General features: G+C 45.5%; 1 protein-coding gene across 1 annotated transcript in view; it reads right to left on the bottom strand.

Annotated features, from left to right (window-relative positions):
* Positions 1 to 16,203: 16,203 nt before the first annotated feature.
* PKHD1 (PKHD1 ciliary IPT domain containing fibrocystin/polyductin) overlaps positions 16,204 to 21,977 on the bottom strand; it is a 407,856-nt gene continuing 402,082 nt past the window's right edge. The window contains exon 69 of the mRNA XM_090030582.1: positions 16,204 to 20,650. The gene's annotated coding sequence lies outside the window, so the exon portion shown is untranslated. The remainder of the gene's footprint in view (positions 20,651 to 21,977) is intronic.

Here is a 21,977-nt window from a genome sequence, read left to right as displayed (position 1 = left end):
CTGCTCAGGCCAGAGCATGGTGGCTACAGCGGCTCCAGTTTACGCAGGCGGCAGTGGACTGAGTCCAGTCCTGACATGGGCTGGAGGGAAGAGGAGGAGAGGCCTGTCACACCCCACTGACCCCTGCTTTGGGCTGGGGCCACTGTACCACACCAGGCAGCCTGGTCATGGCCCTTCCTGCCTGCCGAGCAGCATCTCCCATCTGCCCTGCCCCAGTGAGCATGGGCACTGACCCTGGTGCCGCCAGCCTGGCCACACAGCTCTCTCCTACCTCCTTCCACCACTAGAAGGGGCAGGTGCCTTCCCAGCACACCTCTGCCCTACAGCACCTTGGCCATCAACACATATGCCATATGGAGAAACCGCAGAATACACGTAGCTATGGGGTGAGCATAGGGCAGCAAAGGGGTTACAGAAGAAGAAACTCTTCCTAAAAGGATTCAAACATGGATCTGCCACACACAATGAAATCAGGTTTTAGCACGTGGCTCACTGCCAACTCCTCTTAGGTGATCAAAGATAAGCTTGAGAAGCATGATTTTCTGCCAATACATGACTTTCTCCCAACGGTTGGAAGCAGAAGGGAGAGCCATCAACTTCTTCTAACAGAGCGGGACAAAGGCCTCTCCGTTCATAATGTGGGGTATTTCCAACAATAAGTTCCTCACTGGGGAGGGTGCCTGATTTCCAAGCTCTCTCCCAAATCCTGTACAGGTGATTCATAGATGCCACGGGTTGGACGGGACCTTGCAAGATCATCGGGTCCAGCCCCCCTGCACTTGGGCAGGAAAGACCACTGGGATCAGGTGAGATCAGGGTGATGAGATAAGGGTTCCCTTTTTTTCGCCTACTTACGCCATGCGGGCACTGGACTGATCTGAGATGTCCAAGCACACCTTTTGCATCCTTCAAGCACAACCTATACCCATAAGCTCAGGGATCGAACTCTCTGAAGCTCCATTGATAATTTTAATCCATGCGGTATCTGTGACAGCTTGTTATTAGGATAGGAAAATCAGAGCTGCAGTGCCTTTCCCTCTTAATGTTCTCCTTTATTGGATCTGTCAGTAGCATCTCCCATTTTAATATTTGATAAATAGAAAGAGATAGGATTGCTTTAAAATACTGTTTGTACTTCTTGGGAACAAAACCTCTGCATCCTCCTCCAATTAATATTGTACCCTGCCCCCCTTTCCCCTCCTCCCCTGAAAAAGGAGGGCAAAATCAATTTTAAAAGACAGCAAATCTGTGTTTATTATTATTATTTTACCCTCAGGAGTGAAAAGCTGAGGAATACTTAATAATAATTTGCTTGGAAAGGCAATATTTGGGATGCTTTTGTGCCAGGGCTGCTGCTGCCTCTTTAATTTTCATCTGTTCTAACATTTTTATCATTAAAACTGCATGAATTTTTGTTTTCCTTTAAAAAAAAAAAAAAAAACCAACAACAAACCACCATCGTGGTATTACCTCTCTCTGTTCGGCAGCATTTCCTGTGTTTCAGATTTCTGCATTGTCTGACCCCATTTAAGTCAATTTTCCATATCCTGCCTGTCTCGTATCCGCTGAGGGAACACACTGATGCTGTGTTTATGCTAATTTTATGCTCTCTGAGTTGTGTCTGTTATTCAAAGCAGTTGAAGCAGTTATTGCCAGTAATCTTATTTCTGCTGGAGCCCTCAGGGCAGACTAGGCCTCAAAATCGGGCCTGCAGACCGAGTCAGAGCCATCATAGCCTGCTGGTAAATGGCAGTTCTTTCCCGCAGAATCTGATATCAGTTACTTTGCAAACACAGTAATAAAATGAAACAAATCAGATTTTCAAGTAAATAAACCAGACTTCAATGGCAGCGACAATGGTCAGGACAACAGGATTTTAATAAGTGATAGTATACACGGGAAAAGATAAAAGCCTTGCGTCTCATCCGCCCCCCCACACCCCCGCTGCCACACCCCACGCCGCCCGCGCCCAAAACGGCGACATTATCCCCCCCGTCGAAAATTACATAACCCCCGAACGATCACGGCAAATAGTCAGGTCTGCTCACTTCCTTAAAATACAGGAGCAATCGCTGATGGCATGTGTGGGAATTTCATCGAAAGGATATTCCCAATGAATCGGAGAGCCGCAAGCTTACGGACAGTACGCAAATAAGGGATTCGTGTGGTTTTCTCCCTCTGAAAATGGAGACAGAATTTGTAATAAGGGAAAGGAGCAAGGCAGTGACCTTGTATTCAGAAGAGATGAGTTTGTTTCAGTCTTTTAGGTCATAAAACATACTCTATTTTGTTCAACCAAAAAAAAAAAGGCGATGAGAAGTGTGCGTTATTTTTCACTGTTGAAGATATCTTCAGAAGTACTCCAAATATATGTGTGTGTGTGTGTGTGTGTGAGACCATATATATGTGTGTGTGTGTGAGACCATATATGTGTGTGTGTGTGTGTGTGTGTGTGTGTGACCATAAGAATTGGTTTGGAGGGTTTTCCCCCACTTTTGAAGATACCTTACTTCAGGAGTACTCAAAAAAAATTATGTGTGTGTGTGTGTGTGTGTGTGTATGATTGACTATAAGAATTATTTTTTTTCACCTTTGAAGATATCTTACTCAAGGTTTTGTGAAAAGAGAAATAAAAATGAGTGTTGACACCCCCCCCCCGGCATTTTCAGTGGTCGAAAATGAAAACAAAATAAAATCTTGTAAAAATGCTACCTTGCCAAAAAATATTCCATTTTGGGGATGGGGGGAACCTTCAAAATAGGCATTTCAAATCTAAAATGTTCAGCTTCTTATTGTGTACAACAGCATTCAGCTCTGATTATGACTTCTGGCCCGGCTTTCAATGTACTGAGCTGAGCTTTCTTAAAAGCCTGTGTCTCTTCATGGGAGCTGGAGATCTCTTGAAAATTTTCACCTTAATCTCTCCGTGCTTCGCTTCGCCATCTGTAAGAGGATCCTAATAATACATCAAATCGCTCACTCTGTGTCCTGCTAATTACAAACATGGCGGGGTCATTGTATCATACTTTGTGTATGTCCAGCCCTTAGAGCAATGGACTTGTGTTCTTGACCATCACTTTCAAGTCTTCTCCAAGACGTGCTTCTGACGTGAAGACTGCAAAGCCTGGCTTTCCTCCTGGAGTCACAGCAACTTCTGATACATCCTTGGTGAAAACCCATTTGATACACACAATGATACAGTGAGATGGCCCTGTGATCTAAATGAAGTAGTCTGTGCACTGCCTCCCTTCTGTTCTGCAGTGCTTGTCCTCAACCTATTGTCATGCCTTGAATAATTACAGTGTAAGGGAGCCTTTCTCTTTCTCTCTCGGTTGTCTTTGGATCAGGCTATCAGGTTGGAATAAGGGCAGTGTTCCTCGGCCTATTTCGCCTTCACTCATACTGGTATAAAAACCAGAGGACTTCTCTCAGTATAGTATCTTGTATTCATCAGTTCTGATTTTGTCATAAGCCCATGGCTTTTCTTAATCCCTTACAGTGACTATTTTTAGACCTCGTTACAGTGCAGAAAGTTCATTGATCTAGTTGGCTGATGATCTCCTTTCAGCTGTGGACAAAAGACCTTGGGTGAAATCTTGCCCCTAACTGAGGTCAATGGGAGTTTTACCTTGCATTTAAATAGAGTCAGGGTTTTACCCCAGATTTCTAAGCTGATTTGTTTAGTTTTCAGCTATTTTTTATGCTACTTACCACGCAGCGTTGCTGACAAGTTTGAGGACCCTGATAGGGTTGGACCCAGTCATACTTTGATGACCCTATTCTTTTACCCAAAGAAAAGCTAAAGGGAAAGTGTAGTGATCCCTTATCTGCCTTCAGGTCTTTGTTGTATGGCCTCTTCCTACTCAATATGATTATGAAGCCAGCACCTTAGGTAACATGTGCTGCTATGAAGTCATGATATACAACTCCATCTCTCTTTTCTCCATCAAATCCTATACTTGTACAATCTTGGCCAACTGGCAATGGGTCGAAACTGGAGTATGGATGAGACCTAAGAAATAACTGAAATTTAAACCAGGTTAGAGATCAAAGACAACTGACTCAGTGAAGACAATAGAAATACATTTTACCTCTGTTGTGGAGCTATACTGTCCTCCTCTCACATAATCCTCTATCTAGGCCTCCTGTCTGATCCATACTGTTGTTAAATAGTCCAGATACCTGCAACAGCCAAAGAACATTTTCATAGGGATTGGGTGAAATATTTTTCACCATAAGAGGTTCACACTGGAAAAATGTCTTTTCAACTAGCACATGTTGTAGAAACATTCTACATCTTTTAACCAAAACGTGTGAAATTATTTTCTTTTTTCCCTAGGAACTGGGGGGGTGGAATTAGTAGATTTTTGTTTGAATTTGAAAAGAGAAAAGTTTACCGTAAATCAACCGAGGGGTGCCTAACTCCTTTACTGGGCAAGGTGCCTGAACTCATGGAAATAACTGTGTAGATGTAGGTTTGAAGCAAAAAACAGATGTAGGTGCCTAAAGTTGGATTTAGGTGGAATTTAGCATCTAAGCACTTTCTTCTACTTCTGAGCATGTCCAGAAACATGCCAGCTTTGACAGGGAGGATGTGTTTATGCCTGTGACCCTTTGGGAGCTGTAGATGAGGCCTTCCTCTACCCTCTCACTCAAGGGGACTAGTTCAGTAGGTGTTCTCAGATCTTATTTAGTTGATTGTGCTCCATGCAAAAAGCAGCAATACTTTCTTTTAAAACCTAGGTAGCAGTAACTCAGTGGTTATGGACCAATAGTTTTCAACCTGTGGTCCATGGACCCCAGGGAGTCCACAGACTGTGTCTAAGGGGTTCGCAAAAGAGGACTATAATCAACGAAAATTATGTGAATACCCACACTTGCAATTCAAAGGGGTCCTCACCTCCATTTGAAATTTCCCAAAGGCTCCACACCTCCATTTGAAATTTTTCAGGGGTCCACAAATGAAAAAGGTGGAGAACCACTGTTATAGATTCCTTTTGGGATATGGGAGATGCCTTGTCTTCTTGTGCCATAGGGGATTTACCAGGACCCAGAAATGCCCTAACCACCCTAACATTAAGGTATGTTAGGATGGAGAGGTATGCTCTAGCAGTCCCTAAAGCAGGTAGGAATCTGCTTTGGACCTGTGGACCGCACCCCCAATCCCTTCTCCTCTGTGCACAGCGGCAGGTCCTCCCTCCCCTCCTCCACCCACTGCTGCCACTGGCCTGGTCCCCACTGACCACAAGGTGGGGGACTTCCGGAGACTTTCCTGTCCCACTCAAATCAGGCTGCACAGGCATCTGGGGTCACCTAAGGACAGTGGCAGTGGCAGTAGTGAGCAGCTTTCTCCTCCCTGCCTGGTCTCCCTGGGTGTTCCCCACTAGCCTGAGAGCTATCTTGGGACAAGTGAACCTACCTACCCTCTACCCTCATCACTGCTGCAACTGTGTCTGGTTCCCCAGCAGCCCAAGTAGTACAGACCAGGAGCAGCTCTGGAGCTTCCCACCACCCCTCGGGCATCTGGGAACAGCTGGCCAGCAGGGGAGTGGGGACGGGACTGAGCAAGGCGCGTCTGGAGGGGAGAGACTTAGCTGATTTGGGGACTTCAAAAAACTCCCCAGTTGCTACTCCAGTGGGATGGTCTGAAAATGGGGGCAAGTGCACTCCCACCACACACCTAAACAGTGCTGGAGGGAAATGGAGGTGGGGGCCAGGATTCTTACCTACTTTGGGGGCTTCAAAAGGGTCCTCTTCTGCTGGCCCCACAGCATTGTTTGCCCACCTTGTGGGGCATGGGAGGAAGCCAGGAGCTGGGGTGGCTGTTGCTGCGTCTGCACCCCTCTTTACAAAAGCCCAGATCCACCCATGGACAGCTCCCCCAGGAGAGTGCAGTCCACTTTGCACCATAATAGCCTCTCTTCTGGCCCAGAGGCCACCTCCAAAGCAATGAGAGCACCGGCCCCAAATTGTTTCAGGCAGAGGAAGGGCCTGAACGCCATCCCCCCATATTCTGGCAGATGCTCTAACTGGTGAGTTAAGAGATAAAGTGGGCAGGAAACCAATCTTCTCACCTTTCTGACCTGACACTAAGAGCGTAGGGGCTGACTTTTCAGGGATGGTTCAGGGCTGTGAATCAAGGGAGGAATGAGGTGCTTCCTCAAAGCCATGAAGAAAGTTCTTCAGTCTAGAGAAGGGCAGGGTTTAAAACGGCCTCTGTCTTCAATGCTCTCTATTTGCTTACATAGTTACCTCTCAGCTGGCTCATTTTTGGAGACTACCTGGGATACTCACCTCTTTCCATGCTCTGTACGGGGAGTCTGGACACCTACCTCAATGTGGCAGATTTTGTTTCAGGCACCTAACCCATGGGTGCTAGCCCTTAGGCACTTCTGATAAGCCCATCCCTATATTTTTCTAAACCAGAAAATTAACATTTGTTATTTCCGAGACAGAAAGGCCTACTTGCCATCCCTGCATAGTACCTGGTTTCACCACATGTCACATAATGTTTCATTTTAATCGGACAAATTAAGTTACACCTACTTTGATGTATTCTTTTTGTTTTCTAGTGTATGGGGAGGGGGGGAGGCTTTGCAGCTACTGGTTGTTCCTCATAACAAGGAATGAAAATAGATGTAACACAGCAACCGAAAGGCTTTGCTTTTTTCCAAGGACCAAGCTTTTTTCCCTTAAAGTCCATGCCTCAGAGATATCTCCTCCGTTTTTCCAGAAGGGTCTTCTCTTCCTTCTTTTTTATGCATGTTACAAAATTACTTGATGCCTCTGGATGGCAACATAATCTAAATAAATGGTTTGGGTTGTTTTTAAACTGAAAAGACCATTGTGGGGGGATCTTCAGTCCCAATCGGATTCCTTCATTCTCCAGTGAGCAATCTGGATCTGCGTTCTTGGACTATAAAATGCCTGCGAGAACTGCAATTCTCTCTACCAGATGTCCATTGGCTGGGGTGAATATGCACTTCAGAAAAAAACAGGATTCAGCTGATGATTATAATCATATAAATGCAGAGACTCATTCAAGCAGTTGCTAAACGCAAATAAATAAATGAATAAAAAGAGGAAAATCAACTCAAATGCCTAATACTGACTTTTTGTTACGATCAAAAATGCTCGTATTTCAAAGAGCGCTAGGAATTTGTTTTAATCAAAACTAACAAAGACTATTTTATTTAATCTGCCAAATCAGTTAATTATTTGTCCTATTCTGGATGCTGGTGAGAGGGTTTTCAAATATTATTGCTTTCTCATTTATTTTAATTTTGCTGCAGGTGCTGTGATCCAAGTGGTCTGGACTATTGGCTGCCTGGAAATAAATGTATTCACCTCCTTTCCTGTAATGAGGCAGAAAATATCACACACTATGTATATGTATACACACATATAATATTTTAAATCCCAAATATTGTGTTCGAGCATTTCTCCCTCACATATAGGCTTGGGAAGAATTTAGTGCTAAATAAATGCTGCCTCGAACCAGGCAAGATAAAACATAAATCATTGCATTAAAAACCTCTAACAAGTCTATCTGCTTTTTGAAATGACTGGGAGATGAAAGAGAGGAGTCTCATTTAAGAAGGCCCAGCGGAACAGTTCTGCATTTATATAGCTGTTATCAAAAGCAATTCATTTGGAGATCAAATAGACTGACAGATAGGACAAGCTGGGGATCACTACTGCCTTCAGGCAGCCAAAAGCAAGGATGGTTTCCCAGTACCATCACTAATATTGGGTCTAGTCAATGCTCATGTCTATTACTGCTTGCAGTAACTGCCAGCTGAATGTTAATATACGCTCCTTTAGACACTTGCTTGGTGCCGATTTGTAGCTAGGGGAGTAAATAGCACGCATACCTCTGTCTGGGTTGTTGTTTTTTGGGGGCGGTTTTTTGGAAGGAATCTCTTCCTTTGTGCTGAACGTGCATCTGATTAGTATTTTCTTTTTGAAAAGGCAAGGGCAGTGACAAGGGAAACAACAGAAGACAACGGGGCCTTTCCAGTGTCCGAAACACACGGAGTTTAGATCCAGGGTGCCTGTTTTGCTAATGTGTTAACATAGTCATTAGTCTTTTACAAGACCCGGTTCTTGTTCTGCCTTTTAGGTGCCTCTGTGTGATCCTATTCCCCCAGCCTTGAGTCCCCGATGAAACATTAAACGCACCTATTTCAGCTTAGCCTTGAAACTGGATCATTAAAGGCAGCGAGGAGGAGGAAAACACATCCATTAACTATTTTGCTGAGACTCTAGCAATGCAGAAGAGAACCATGCGTAGGCACCTCATAGCTGGGATAAGATCTGGCCCTTACTGTCTAGCATAGTGTGTTCAGCTTAACATAAGAAATGTATTCAATAGGTTGTAACAGATCTGTGGCTGCCTTGATGTAGTAGGGACCCGGCCGAGCCCTGCGCTTCCCGGGGTGATGACCACCTGAGCGCGCTGCACGCGGTGTACTCCGGGTCCACCTCGAAGGAAAGTGGCAAGCCTACAGGCTGACAGCATGCTCCCCCATGCCCCCGCTCCCAGTGGGAAATGCACTCTTCATGGGCCCATTTCTCAGGCTGGATTGAAAGCAGGATGCCAGGCTCCACATGGGCCTGGGGCGCAGCCCAGGAAGAGAACAAGCGGCAGGCGACTGGTGCTGCCTACAGCCCAGATGCCACAGCTGCAAGAGCTAATGAGCCCCTTTGTAGCTCTCAGTGACGGCCACAGGGCACATGCAAGCAAGCAAGGGGTCCGAATTGGCCCAGGCCAACCCTGAACTTTCTTCATAAGGCAGTGCCAGCCTCAGAAAAGGGAAGACACTAGCATAGGCGCTGGTCCACACTACTTCGGTCTAACAGAGCCAAGGACTTTTGATGTGACCGACTTCCTCCATAGGACCCCGACCATTTTGCAGATGCTGGAGGTCAGGTGCCAACAGGAGCCCCGTGGGGTTTTGTAATACCCGTGGCCCCAGGCTACCTGAAGGGTTTGGCCTAAGTCAGGCCAGCCCACTCAGATTGGACTTATAGCAGGGCGCAAACTCTGAAGAGCCCTGACCACTTGAAGAAAGATGGACACATGCTGCTGAGCCGAGGCAAAGCTTGAAGCAGACACAGACACTATTATTTAGGTTATATTGGTTTATTCATTTTCTTACATAGCCTGGATGCTATTGGCTGCAGACTTTTATCAGGATCCCTAGACTTAGCCAACTCACGCTGATCCCAGGCTGCTGGGTTTCTTCTTTCAATGGACCTTTCTAACCAGCACATGAGGTCAGGCTCCTAGGAGGGCCAGGCGCCTACTCCATAGATTTCATAGATTTCTAGGGTTGGACCATCAAGTCCGACCCCCTGCTCCAGGCAGGAAAGAGAGCTGGGGTCGAGTGATCCCTTGTCTAATCTCCTCTTGAACACCTCCAAAGTAAGGGAAAGCACCCCCAACTTGGAAGCCCGTTCCATATATTGGCAACCCTTACCATAAATAATTTCTTCCTAATGTCCAATCAGCAATGGGACACCTGAGTGGAAAGGGAGGTGGAGCCCCACAGAAGACTCACGGACATCGCAACCTGCACCTGTCTCAACGAGCCCTATACGGTCAGATACCACCTCCTGGTATCCTTTATAGCTACATCAAGTTGTTGTGGGAGGGATACAGAAATAGGACAATAAGGCAGCTTTTGAGAGTGCAGCACCCAGGCCCCACCCTGGTGTGGCCTCTCAGTCTGGGTCCCACTACAAGTGATGCATTGGCTGGGAATTGAACTCCAGCATCCCACATGGCAGGCAGGATACAGAAATAGAGTAATAAAGACATCCATTGAGAGTGCAGCTCCTGGACCCCACACTGGTGTGGCCTCTCAGCCCAGGTCCCACTACAGATGCCATAGTGACAGCAATGTCAGGTACCCAGAAATGGCACCTTTTAGAAGAACTGAGATTTTTTTTCTCCAAAAGCACCTCCCACCACTGCTTGGGTGAAAAAGGCCTAGCAGGGTAATGAGCAGGGAACAGCAGCACGCATGCATGCTAACTGAGTCCTTTCGGACTCCCCAGGGGAGTTACTTTCCTTTTGGGCTCCCTTTATTGTTGGTATGTGAGGTTCATTGTTCCTGATATAGTGGCAAGGAGTTGTCACAGGAGGGGCAGTCCCAAATCTAAGCAGGAGTAAACACAGCAACGAAGAGGCTGGGCAGGCAGAATGAAGCAGCAGGCAAAGTTTTGAAGGATGGAGGAGAGCACAGTTAGGGTAACACTTTAAATTCTCTGCTGGTCATGGGTGACTGGTGCCACCTTAGTCAGGGTGGGGCATGTGCCCCCATCCCCAGCGACCAGCCAGCAACAGGGGGGGAGGGTTCCCCCATATCTCGCCGACTGGGAGGGTAGGCAGCTGCAGCACTACATCCGGTGCTCCTGCTCCCTGGCCAGCACTTGCAGGGGGGACACCAGTGCTCCCACCTGCTCATCCTGCCCATCACTTAAGCAGGGAGCATGGCTGGTCAGGGGGTGCACCAGTGCTCTTAGGGGGTGCACATGCATCCCATGCACCCCCTACTCATCACCACTGTTGCTATTTTTTTAGTTACGATAGTCAATCAAAGGTAGTCATAGTGTAGTGCTGGAGACATCATCTCTGGGTCTGTAGAGAGAGAAGTGGTAGCTATAGGAAGAGATCAAAAATCCCAAGGGGGAGGCACTTCTGCTGCAGAGGAAGGTATCACTTGAAGTTGCAAGTGGGAGAGGAGGGTGCCTCAAGGTGAATAGAAAGACCAACTGTAGGGTGTTGCAGGACCTCTGTTACTCTTTGAGGATAAAATAAACCAATGCCTTGGTTTAATAGAGCACTTTGGTGCTCTTAGTTTCAGTTTTGGACAGTATTTAGGCTCCAAAAGATGCACCTAAATGCCTTTAATAAAACAAGCAGTTTGCTTCTCAGTACTTTTGAGCTCCTGTAGCTTCCCAACATCCCTCTATCCAGCTCTCTGCTTAAATTTGTTTATTTTGCAAAAAAAAACAAGCTAGCCCCAGGCAAATGTTCATGCCAAGTCCATTATTTGCTGACCCTGGAAGGTTGGAGGTAGTTAACTGTGTTAATCTGAAGTCAGTTAGAAGGCAGGCTAGAGGGGTACCTTTATAGACTAACTAAATAAGATACAGGGAGAGAGCACAAGCTTTCGTAAGCCCAAATTCATCTCATCCAGTGGAACTTCCTGCAAGGTTGGCCACAGATTTAGGACAGCAAGGATACCAGGTTACATCAGTTGTCCTTCTGGTGCATCTATTTCCACGGTGCCGAAGTTCAGCACGACACTTGGATGCCAAGCAAGAGGGGATGAAATACTAATTATGGTAAGACGCTCTGAAAAAGGCTCTCTGCCCCAGTGAGACTCTGAGCCTTCAAGCAAGTCTCCTGTGGAACAAAAGTGACTTGTCACATATGAATAATTTCCCCTGCACACAGATAAATCCTCCCATTTCTACACTCCCCCTTCCACCTCCCCTCAGTTTTGCAAACAAGGAGAGAAACACTAGCAGCTATTTTACTGGATAACCATGCAAATGAAACAGGAGATTTAAATGTCTTAACAAGGAGATGAGAGACACAGTCTGAACAGCGACGAGGGGCATTAATATTATTAAAAGGGAACAGGAGGGATGTATGATTGGGGACGGTGACTTCATCAGCAATGCTATAGGCCAGGTCCTCAGCTGATGTAAATCAAACATAGCTCTGTTGCAGAGTTGTGTTGATATACCCCAGCAGAGGCTCATCCCTTTGTAGTCAGCATGGATTTCCAGAATATTTGAACCTATTTTTTAATGATAAGGCCAAACAGCATTTCAAGGGTTAAGATGTGAATGGGTTTTTTGTTCAAGAACTGAGGGCACCTCATCCATTTTCCTTAAGGACTTTGAGGTCACCAGAGATGAAAATAACAAGCCTTGATGGTATAGTTCTGACACAGCCAGGTCATTAATGAAATAAAAGGGAAAGGGAACTTTATTTTCTGTCTATAATTTATTTCTTGGACTTTTGCCATTTAAAATCAGCATGTCAAAGGAGCAAATGGGGATGTTTGTCCACAGCATCATAAAAAAAAAAGTAAAACAAAAGAATTAGAGAGAAAAACCATAGATGGGAAGATCATTGCCCGCTGAAAATCTGAAGCATCCATCAACAGCAAAGACCTGACTTCATTATCAAATGTATTTACTTACGTTCTTGGTCTAATCTAGGCCTATTCTTCTCCCTTTTTATCTTTTTTTTTTACAGCTATTGTTTGCATCAGATATTAAAGGGCTAGCCAAGCCAAAAGTTGGAGACCAGCCTGGGTTTGTTTGTTTGTTTTTGTTTTGGGGGTTGTGTTGGGGGGGGGGGGGAGTTGAGGGGGGCGGGGCTGGCATCGTCTTGTTTTAACTGGAATGATCCAATAGAAAAAAGCTACTTCCTGGGACAAAGTCACCTTTCAATCATGCAAGTTACAACATTTCACCCATTGTCTTTACATAGTAACTGGGCAATCAGATGGTATTTTTCATTCTTCCCTTGTCTGTTTCCCTACCCCCCATTTTTTGTCCAAGATGCCTGTTCAAAGCACCTACTATTGTTGTGTAGCTGTTGAGATGAAAGGCTACACAAGAAGGCAAAGTACCATCGTTACCTCTGTGCTATGGACAACTTAAATCACTTGGATAATTCAGTCCAAGACCATTCATTTAGTCCAAGATGTTGCACTAGATGACCTCTTAAAAAAATCCCTTCTAGCTCTACATTTCAATTTGGAGAGTAAGGAAGAACATAAGGGAATCTATGATTTCCTAATGCTGACCTGGGGGTTACAGTGGACAATAAACTGGATATGAGCCAACTGTGTGCCTTGTTACGAAGAAGGCTAATGGCATGCTGGGCTGCCCTTACCTAGGGCTCTGGGGGCCTCCCAGGGCAGCAGCATGACACTTTTTTAGAGGCATATTTTCTTTACAACGGGATCTCCCTGTGTCAAAAAACCCTGCCACATTGCAAATTAGCAGCGCAGCAAACAGGTGCATTTGTGGTTTGAGGCACCACAACCTGCACATGGGCATGCATTGGGACACACCCGCTGAGTGCAGATACACACAGCTGGGATGTCACCATAGACCTAACTGAAGGTTGGGGTTATTCAGAGCTGTTGGTGTCCTTAGGGCTCATTTTTAAAGTACATTTTAAGAATTATGCTTGGTTTTCTATTTCTCATTTTTAAATTGCGCTGCATTTCCTGATTCAGGTGAGGACCTGACTCTCATGTGATAGAATAACTGCACAGCTAGTGTTTTAGATGTGCTTTTCCATATACCAGCGAGCAGAAGCAGGGAGTACTAGACATCTCAAGAAAATGACTATTTTCATGAGGTTCCCCTATCCAAAGGCTCAGAAAACAAGCTAAATACATTTTTACAATTTGATCCAGGGCCCAGTGAAGTCAAGGGACATCCTCCCATGGATAGTGCTGGACTTTAGATCCAGCCTGTCTAAAGTTGAAGCTCATTATTTTTACATCTAATATTTCTTATCTGGTTAGTGGTAGCTTCAGTGACCATAGCCATGGCCCATCGATCTATTGCATTGGGCACTGTAAAGACCCAGAACAACACAATGGTTCCTATCCCAAAGGACTTAAAAGATGTAACACTATAAGACATAAAAGACTGTTTGGGGAAGAGTGTGTCTTATTAGTATTTCTCTGTACAGTGTCTGGTGAAATGGGTCCAGTTCAACAGAACCACAAATTTGGTTCAGGCTGTTGGGTGTCATTGTAATATGAATAAAAGCCCAATTCCAGCTTTGGACGGCAAGGCAGATTTCTCAGGTCCTGCTGCTCCCAGGAAGATAAAAAGCTCCATGTATGTTGGAAGACATAACAATACACAGGACTTATCCCACTGCTGCTTATCCATTTTACCAGAGGCATAATGTCCAAAGAACCTGCCCAGGGTAGTCCTCTCTCTCCTGTCCTCCCCTTCTTCTGGCTTCAGCATGAGGCAGCACGCATGAGCATGACTGGGCAGTGAATGTCATGGCAAACAAGGTTTCTTGGGAACTGTAGTTGTCTCTGTCCTTCTGGTACCTCTCCCTGTGTCCCATTTGCTCACCCTGTGTTACACGACTACATTTTACCCTATGATTATTAAATGTAAAATGCAGAAATGCCACTGGGAAGCAGGAACTAGAACTCCCCCCTACACCCCCCCCCCAGTTGCTGGTCTTCTGTGTATAACATTGCAAGGACATTAAAGAAATGTAGGTTTTCCTGGTGGCATAAGATGGCTACTGAGCTTTCCTGGACAAAGCACATCTTTCCGAGGTAACTCAGAGGAGGCGAGGTGAGCTGTGCAGGGAGGAGTCGGGCCTCATTTCTACATAAGACACATCAATAGGAGTTAAATTTGTGCCACTTAATTGTAGCTGAGCTAAATGTTTTTATTGGAAAAGGCTTTGTGGCTTGCTGGGAGTTATAGAGGGGCAGATCCGTGGTTTCATTGTTTATAAGGCCGACAGGACCACTCTGGGTATGCAGGCAGTCCTCGACTTACAACGTTTTGCGTTACAACATTTCACACATGCAACGTTTATAAATTGACACCCTGTTTCAACTTTCTGACCTCAGTTTTGACTTTACAGTGCTTAATCCAAAGTGACACCATGCCAGTGAACAAGTTTTCTGTGTCACCCATCTCCCTGGAGAACATCTGTCCAAACTTCCTTGGACACTTTCTTTAAGAAAGCAGACAAGACTCCAGAAAAGCCTGCAGACAAGCCTCCTGACAAGCCTCCGGCCAAGATCCCTTCAGAAAGTCTGACCAAGAGCCCTTCAAAAAGTCCAGCAAAGTCACCTCAAAGAAGTCCTTCCAAATCAACATGTTTGCGATTTACAATATAAATACATTAATGTTGCTATAGTACTCATCTATAATTGAACAAGTACAAAATTTTGGGGTATTTTTGGTGAAAAAATGGTATCAGGCCTTCGTTCAGGAACCAATCCCCCATTTATAACATTGTTTCTTATGAGAAAGTTGGTTCTGAGTTACAACGTTTCAACTGAAGACGCGGTTTTCAGGAACCAATTGTGTTGTAAGTCCGAGGACTGCCCGTACTGACCAACCACCTGTTTAATATCAATCAAGTCCTGCTGGCACAAGCAAATCTTTTTCAAAAAAATGTAGCGTCCTAATTTAACGATTGCTGGTGATAGAGAGTCCACCATAAAGCGCAGTGAGAGTTCTCCATGTTACATTTGTCCACCTTATACCCAGTCTGAGTTTGTAAAGCTTCACCTTCCAGGCTTTGGCTCTTAGGCCTTGTCTTTTAAGTCAAGAGCTCTGTCTTAACAAATGTCCGTTCCCCACTTCAAAACCTGTGGGCCGTAATCAAGTCATCTCTTAATTTTCTCTCTATTATGTTAACAGATTGAGCTCCTGGCATCTCTCCCTGTAAGACCTGTTCTCTAATCCTGTACCCATTCTTGAGACTCTTTTCTCTTTCCTATTATAAAAGGCCTTTTTGATGTGTGGACACTGGACTGAACTATAGGATTGTAGCTGTAGTCATGCCAGTGACAAATAATGAAGGACTGTAGCCTCCCTATGAGCTTGGTCCGAGGTTACACAAAGTGACTGTGGGTAATAGTGGAGCAAGCTGGGAGGCAATGGGTTGCCATTGTGGAACTGGTCCTTTGGCTCTGCACACTGCTGTACCTAGACTCCTAGCAGCCCTGGGGAAACTTTCAGTATCAGGCTTCCCTTCACCAGAGATAATAATAATTGGACAACGGGAAAAAAAATTACTATTTTTGGTCTCCCTTTCTGTTCAGGCCCTGGGCAGCTGCCTGCTACGCCCATACCTGTGTCCAGATCTGGCTCTGCGTCAGTCTTCAGCATAGGGATGGGCCTGAAGAAGTGACATGTGACATTAGGAAGTCCGAAAAGCTACTGGCCTTCATTCTTCCTTCCTCAACATTTCTCCATAAATAAAATACATATTGTTTGTTGTGTCTACTTGACCAGTTGAACCAAATCCCTTGTACCAGTGATCTGGCCTCTTCACTGTTTACCACTCCTCCAGTCCTGTGTTATCAGCAAAGCATATCAGTAATATTGTCATAATTTATTCCAGGGTCACTGATAAATGCTAAATAGTGTTTCAAGGCATGCCAAACCATTTTAAATCTGTTTAATGTGCGCCTGGTTAATTTTTTACCATTCTAGTTTCTTAACCAAATTGCTGTACGGTACCAGAGCAAATGCTTTACAGAAGTCTAAGCATATTACACGAATGCTATTACCTTTATCAAAGAAACTTGTAATCTCAACCCCCCAAAAAAGAGATCAAGTTAGTTTAACAGGATCTATTTTCCAGGCATCCTTCTTGAGTGGCATTCATTTTGTTCCCCTGCTTTCATTCCTAGGATGTGGCACTCTACCATGTGAGCAAAGAAATTTTGACATAGGTATATGTCACTACTTTCAGGTGAAAGCACCAATTGTGTTTCTGTCTCCTGTCGACTACTGCACTCTGGAAGGCCCCTGAAGTTATTTTATGCTCTCTCAAAATCAAGACTGTCCTGTCTAGAAATCCAAGGAGGCCTTTTTCAGTCTCTCTATAAATAATTCTTTCATACAGCCAACATTATTAGTCATAGTGTGCAATCGGTTCTGTATTAGAATAGTAAAGAAGCCCACTGGCAGCGTGAAATGACTGATCTCCTGTGTGGATGTATCTAGAGCTCTGAGTCCCAACAGCCGTCTAGCTTGAGGCATGGGAGAATTTAAGTTGACGAGGTGGAGGGATTGGTGATATTAAGGGAGCAGGCAATTCATGTGATTTGACAGCTCAACGGCGCAGAGTGTACCTTGCTACTCTTGGGGCTTTGAAAATGTAGACAAACTTGTGTGAACGTATCATCTTCACCATTATTGCCGTTGTTATTTTGAGTACAGCTTTGTGACCTCCACCGAGATCAGGGAGTCATTGTGCAAGGCATATAGGATACACAGAGTCCAAAGTGGGCAAAATGGAGCAGATCCTATTCCAGCTATTGGGTGCCTACATGGACTTAGGTGCAATACAAAAGGTGCATAGATCCCCCTCCTGCTCAATATTTTTTTGTGACTGAAGGCCTTGTTGGGTGGGACACTTAGCACATGTTTTAGCTGAGACAGTAAGCATTTTTGTGCCATGTTAAAAGCTAAAATGTGGTCTGAGCAATGCTTCCTGCAGTCTCAGGCCACTGGGGGCAGCCGTGCCCTTCCTACCCAGGACACCAACCCTGGGTGCCTTCATTGTCCTCTGACAACATGCAAACCTTATACCCAGAGCCCACACCCTCCCTGCCACGTGCCCAGCAGTGGACATTCAAGGAGTGCCTGCCCCTGGCTTGCTATGGCAAGCAAGTCTTCACAACTAGCAGTGAGCAGAGGGAGACATGAAGATCTGAGCCCGGGAGAAGATGTCCTTCCTTGCTGCTGGATCTGTAGAGCAAGACACTGGCGGAGAGAGATGGTGCGGCTGGTTCAAGGCTCCACTGTGGTGCTACGGCTGGGACCAACAATCAGTCAGATGTGCTTCTTATTATTACCTCTGTGGACCTGTCCAATGATAGCTGAATGGGTGTTACCTGATCCAACCTCGAGACACTCCTTCCATGAAAAGTCCTAACTTTGCTATGATACGATGGCACTTAGCACGTTTTACTGCTTGACCATGCAACATTAACATTTTAAGTGCAGCGAACCCGTCCTAAGTGTAACATGTGAGATGACCCTGAATCTGAAGATCAATGATGGCGTGTTACAAAAGTAGGCACACGACTTTATTTTTCAGGGACATAAGCAGGGCGGCATAGGATCATACTTAGACAACCAATAGGTATAATTTAGGTTTGGTCCAAGGTAGAGGAGATGGGCGAGAACAAGGAGAAGGAAATGTGATGATGTTTTAATTTACAGATGGGAAACTAGATGTGGAGAGATGAAATGAGTGGCCAAGGTCATACCTGCAGTCTGTGGCGGGGTGTAAAACTAAACTGAGATCAACTAAGGGACTTGTTACAGAGTAATTTTCAGAGCTCTTAACCCCAGGATTGTCCTCACATTAACACCTGAAACTAGTTTTAAGCTCATTTTGGCCACCCTAGAGCAGAATTGTCTCTGATCTGTGTTACATACACAGGTCATGTTACAGTAGGTTTAACCCAAACCCTTCCCTGCCTGCTCCCCTGGGACAGACAGACAAGTGAGGTTGAGGGTGGGGGAGATCCTGAAGGGCAGGACCCTGGGAGAGCCCCAGGGTGGTGGGTGGGTGGGAGAGCCTGGAATAGGAAGGGAGGGGGGATTTTTCTTACCTTTCTGTCCTCCAGACACCTAATGGCCTGAAGAAGCGTCTGCTCCAAAGTTAAGCTGGCACTAACACTGATCAACATCTGTGCAGCTCACAGTGCAACATGTAACAAGGCCTTAAGTCCTGAGCCAGTATCTTAGCACCAAGGCCATCTTCCCGTGAACTGTATGTATTATTTCTGTAGTTAAATCCCTTTGTTTTTCTTGAAAGCACCTTTGGAGAGGATGCTGTCCAGTAAAGTCCTTTCCTGACTTCTTTTCTGTTGACTCCTAGTTTGAGATTCAGCAAGACCCTTAACAGAAGGCGCTAACTGAGCCAGAGACAAGTTATTCAGGACCTGCTGTATCTATCTGTCTTTTCCATGGGGGGGGGGGTAGTTCTGCAATGCAGTGATTTGGAGTTCATGGGTAACAGGAATCCCTGTTCCAAGGGGGATTCGGAAATTTCCAAAAATGGATTGTGGGTTCTGAAATATTTGTCTTGAACGAGTCAGTGCAACATTTTGTTTCACCAAGCAGGGATATGGGCAGCTTGGCGATGTGGGCATGTGAACTCCCAGAGTTTCTAAGCGGTAGAAAGGTCAGGAGCCCAGAGGCCTTAGGAGAATCAGCTGCTCAGCATCCCACCTGGTGAGGTGTCCTCGGGCCACGACTCCTGGAAGCCAGGTGCCCGATCTGGAGGTCAGCTGTGACATCAGTAACAGAGCAGATCCCTAGCAAGCTACTCTTGAACTGGGAAGCCCTACAGCCCAGCAGCCTGCTAGGAGCTAGGAGCAGGGTGTCTATGGAAAATAGCACTTTGCCAGCAAAGTTAGTATGCTCCCCTGGGAAATTTGCAGAAAGAGAAGTTTCACTTGAAAACCAATCCCACCAGAAAACTCCCAGGTAGACCTATCCTGTCCTCAAAGGAAAGGCACAAGGAAAGAACCAGACTGAGTAGCCCTGATACAAGGATTTGGCCCTGGGCGATGTATTGCTATGAAATGATTAACGGTAGAAACTGCGTCTCATAAATTGATTACTGGCTTGCAGCACACGATGGAGTGAGGAGGCGGCACTGCGGGGCAGGCGCTGGCTGCTGTGGAAGACCTCAGCTGCTTGGCCGTGCATGGCACACAAGGCAGCAGTTGAGACTAGACAGTGCTGGCTACAGTATCTAATTGAAACCACCTTGGTTATCACGGATGCAGGAAATAGGCTCCTAAATTGAATTAGGCCAGGACGCTGGGCTACAAACACCTGCTTATGCAAAAATACCTAGCAGTCTCTAATAAGCATAAATGGTCACAGTCTCTGTTTGACATCACAACCCCCAACAGCATAAAGCCTCTAAGGGTGCAAGTCTTAACCCCTTGCTGGGATATTCCTTAACTGCCGACCATCATAAAAAAAATTGCCATCAGCTGAATCTCCCACATACTGTGGCACAACCATGCTTAGATGGTTAGGAAGGGAAGTTGTTTCAGGGTATATATCATCTAGGTACTATTAGCCCAATCTTATATGGCCACGGAGATCTGTCAGGATCGTAGCCCAAAATGAGATGGCCATGTTCATTTAGGTTGTTCTCTGTCATCACTCATCATGTCTGGAAGTCCTTGTGGTCTGTCAAAGCCTGACCCTGGGCATCTTCCAGAAGCCTTGTATGATCCTTTTATTTGGGCAAGCCTTCAGCAGATGGAGGTAAGTTTTGGGGCATTGTCAAGACAGGTTGTTCTGTTCCTTAATATTTGTATTCTGTCCTTCTAACTTTTCCAGCTTTTACAGGAAGATGCCCTGAACCTCTTTTGGGGAGGGCATGATATAAATCTAATAAATAATTATGCAGAATCATTCATCGCTGAATAATCTTAGCAAAACTGCACGCTGCCTTATGCCAGTGGTAATAAACCTGTGGTTACCCAATCATCATGGTAGCACTCACAATTTCACAGCACTAGAAAGGGTAGAATTGAGCATCTCCTTGTCTGAAAAGGCAGGACTAATCTTGGAGTGAGTGGAGAATCTCTTTTACAGTAGCGGTATGCGGCTCATGATGCAGTGTTGTGCCATTCTTATCCTATGCATGAGAGAGTGGTGTTGCACACACCACCTCATTGCACAATTACCATGCTTTTTCATGTTCAATGTAGCCGATGAGGCAGCATCAGCATCATCTCTGGACCTGCTATCAAGCCCCATGACAGCCATGAAGGTGAAATATCCCAATAGGCAAGTCTTGAAAGGGAGTTGCTGTTTCTGCAGCAGCAAATCATCATTGTTGGGTCTGAAAACAACAAGAAAGCACAAGGCGTAACTGAACACATTGTAGCATCCTGTCTCTGCAATGCACCTTCTCTTCTCTGGGATTAAAACAGGGTTTGCATTTTAAATTTTCATTTACTAAACAGAAAATATTTTACTAGGAGGGAATGGTATTAAGGAGAAATGATTCTTCGTTTGCCCTCAGGCCTGGCAGAGACAGGATTTGATTTGCTATGTTAGGCTGGAATCTGGATTGATACACAGAGATGAGAGGGTGTTTAATAAAATTTACATTTCATTTTCTCACTTGACACCAGTCTCCTGTCACTCACCGCATGAAGGGAATACGACAAATAACTTTTGTCAGCACCTAGACATAGGAAGTGGGAGGGGGGGAGCAAGGGCTCGGTATTTTTAGCATTGTTTGCATGCAGGGCAGCAAATCGTGGTGCACGCTGGGCACAAGCATCTTTGCTGGTGTGCTCGCAAACTGCAGAGGTGAATCCAGAGGGAAAGAATCGAGCCTTCCCCATCAGGCAGAGGCCATCTGTGGCAATGGATTGGGAAGTAGGTAAAGTAATCTATGCTCAGGTCAGGTCTTCAGGCCTTGCTGGGATGACCTGGTTGGGGCTGGTCCTGCTTTGAGCAGTGGATTGGACAAGATGACTCCTGGGGTCCCTTCCAATCCTCATTCTAGGATTCAAAGCATTATGGCACATGCTTAACTTTAAGCTTGTGTGTAATGTCATGCCCTTGTCTCTAGCTTGACAAAGGCAAGCTTGCCCTACTCCTATCCGTCCTCATAAAGTCAAAGGTCCTTGCAAGATTAATAACCCATATGGTTACTCTTAAGGCACACCCATGTCCTTTAGCCACAATGCCTACAAAAAGCCTCGATGGCTAACAGGCTGCCAAACCCCTGCCATGACTTCCCAGTAACTTGTCCCATAGTCTTTTATTGTGTCCTTGGACTTCCTCAGCTACCTATATCCATCTGTTGGTTTTTTTCTTATATTAAAATCGTAAGCCCTTTTGGGGCAGGGACCAGCCTGCTATTCTCTGCCATCCAGTACCAAGCAAAATGGGGTCCAGCTCCATTACTAGGGCTCCTACATGCTGTGATACTGGTAGAAGTGGCACCAGCAATAGTAGCAGTAATTCGCTTAATCATGGTCCTGGGTCTGAGCCCTCATGTCTGATGAAAATGGCCATAACACACAATGCAGAATTGTACATCTCAGACCCAAGCAATCCCAACAAGGTGGAGTAATTTAACTGGATGGTGTGCAGTCATAATCGAACTATTCAAATCTGGTCTTAAGTTTTACAGGAGCTAAAGCCCCACTGAC

Source organism: Crocodylus siamensis, chromosome 1, assembly GCF_052110815.1.
Source record: "Crocodylus siamensis isolate JL-2025a chromosome 1, ASM5211081v1, whole genome shotgun sequence".
NCBI lineage: Eukaryota > Metazoa > Chordata > Crocodylia > Crocodylidae > Crocodylus > Crocodylus siamensis.
Note: the sequence above shows the minus strand (reverse complement) of the source record. Positions and strands in the feature narration are given on the sequence as shown.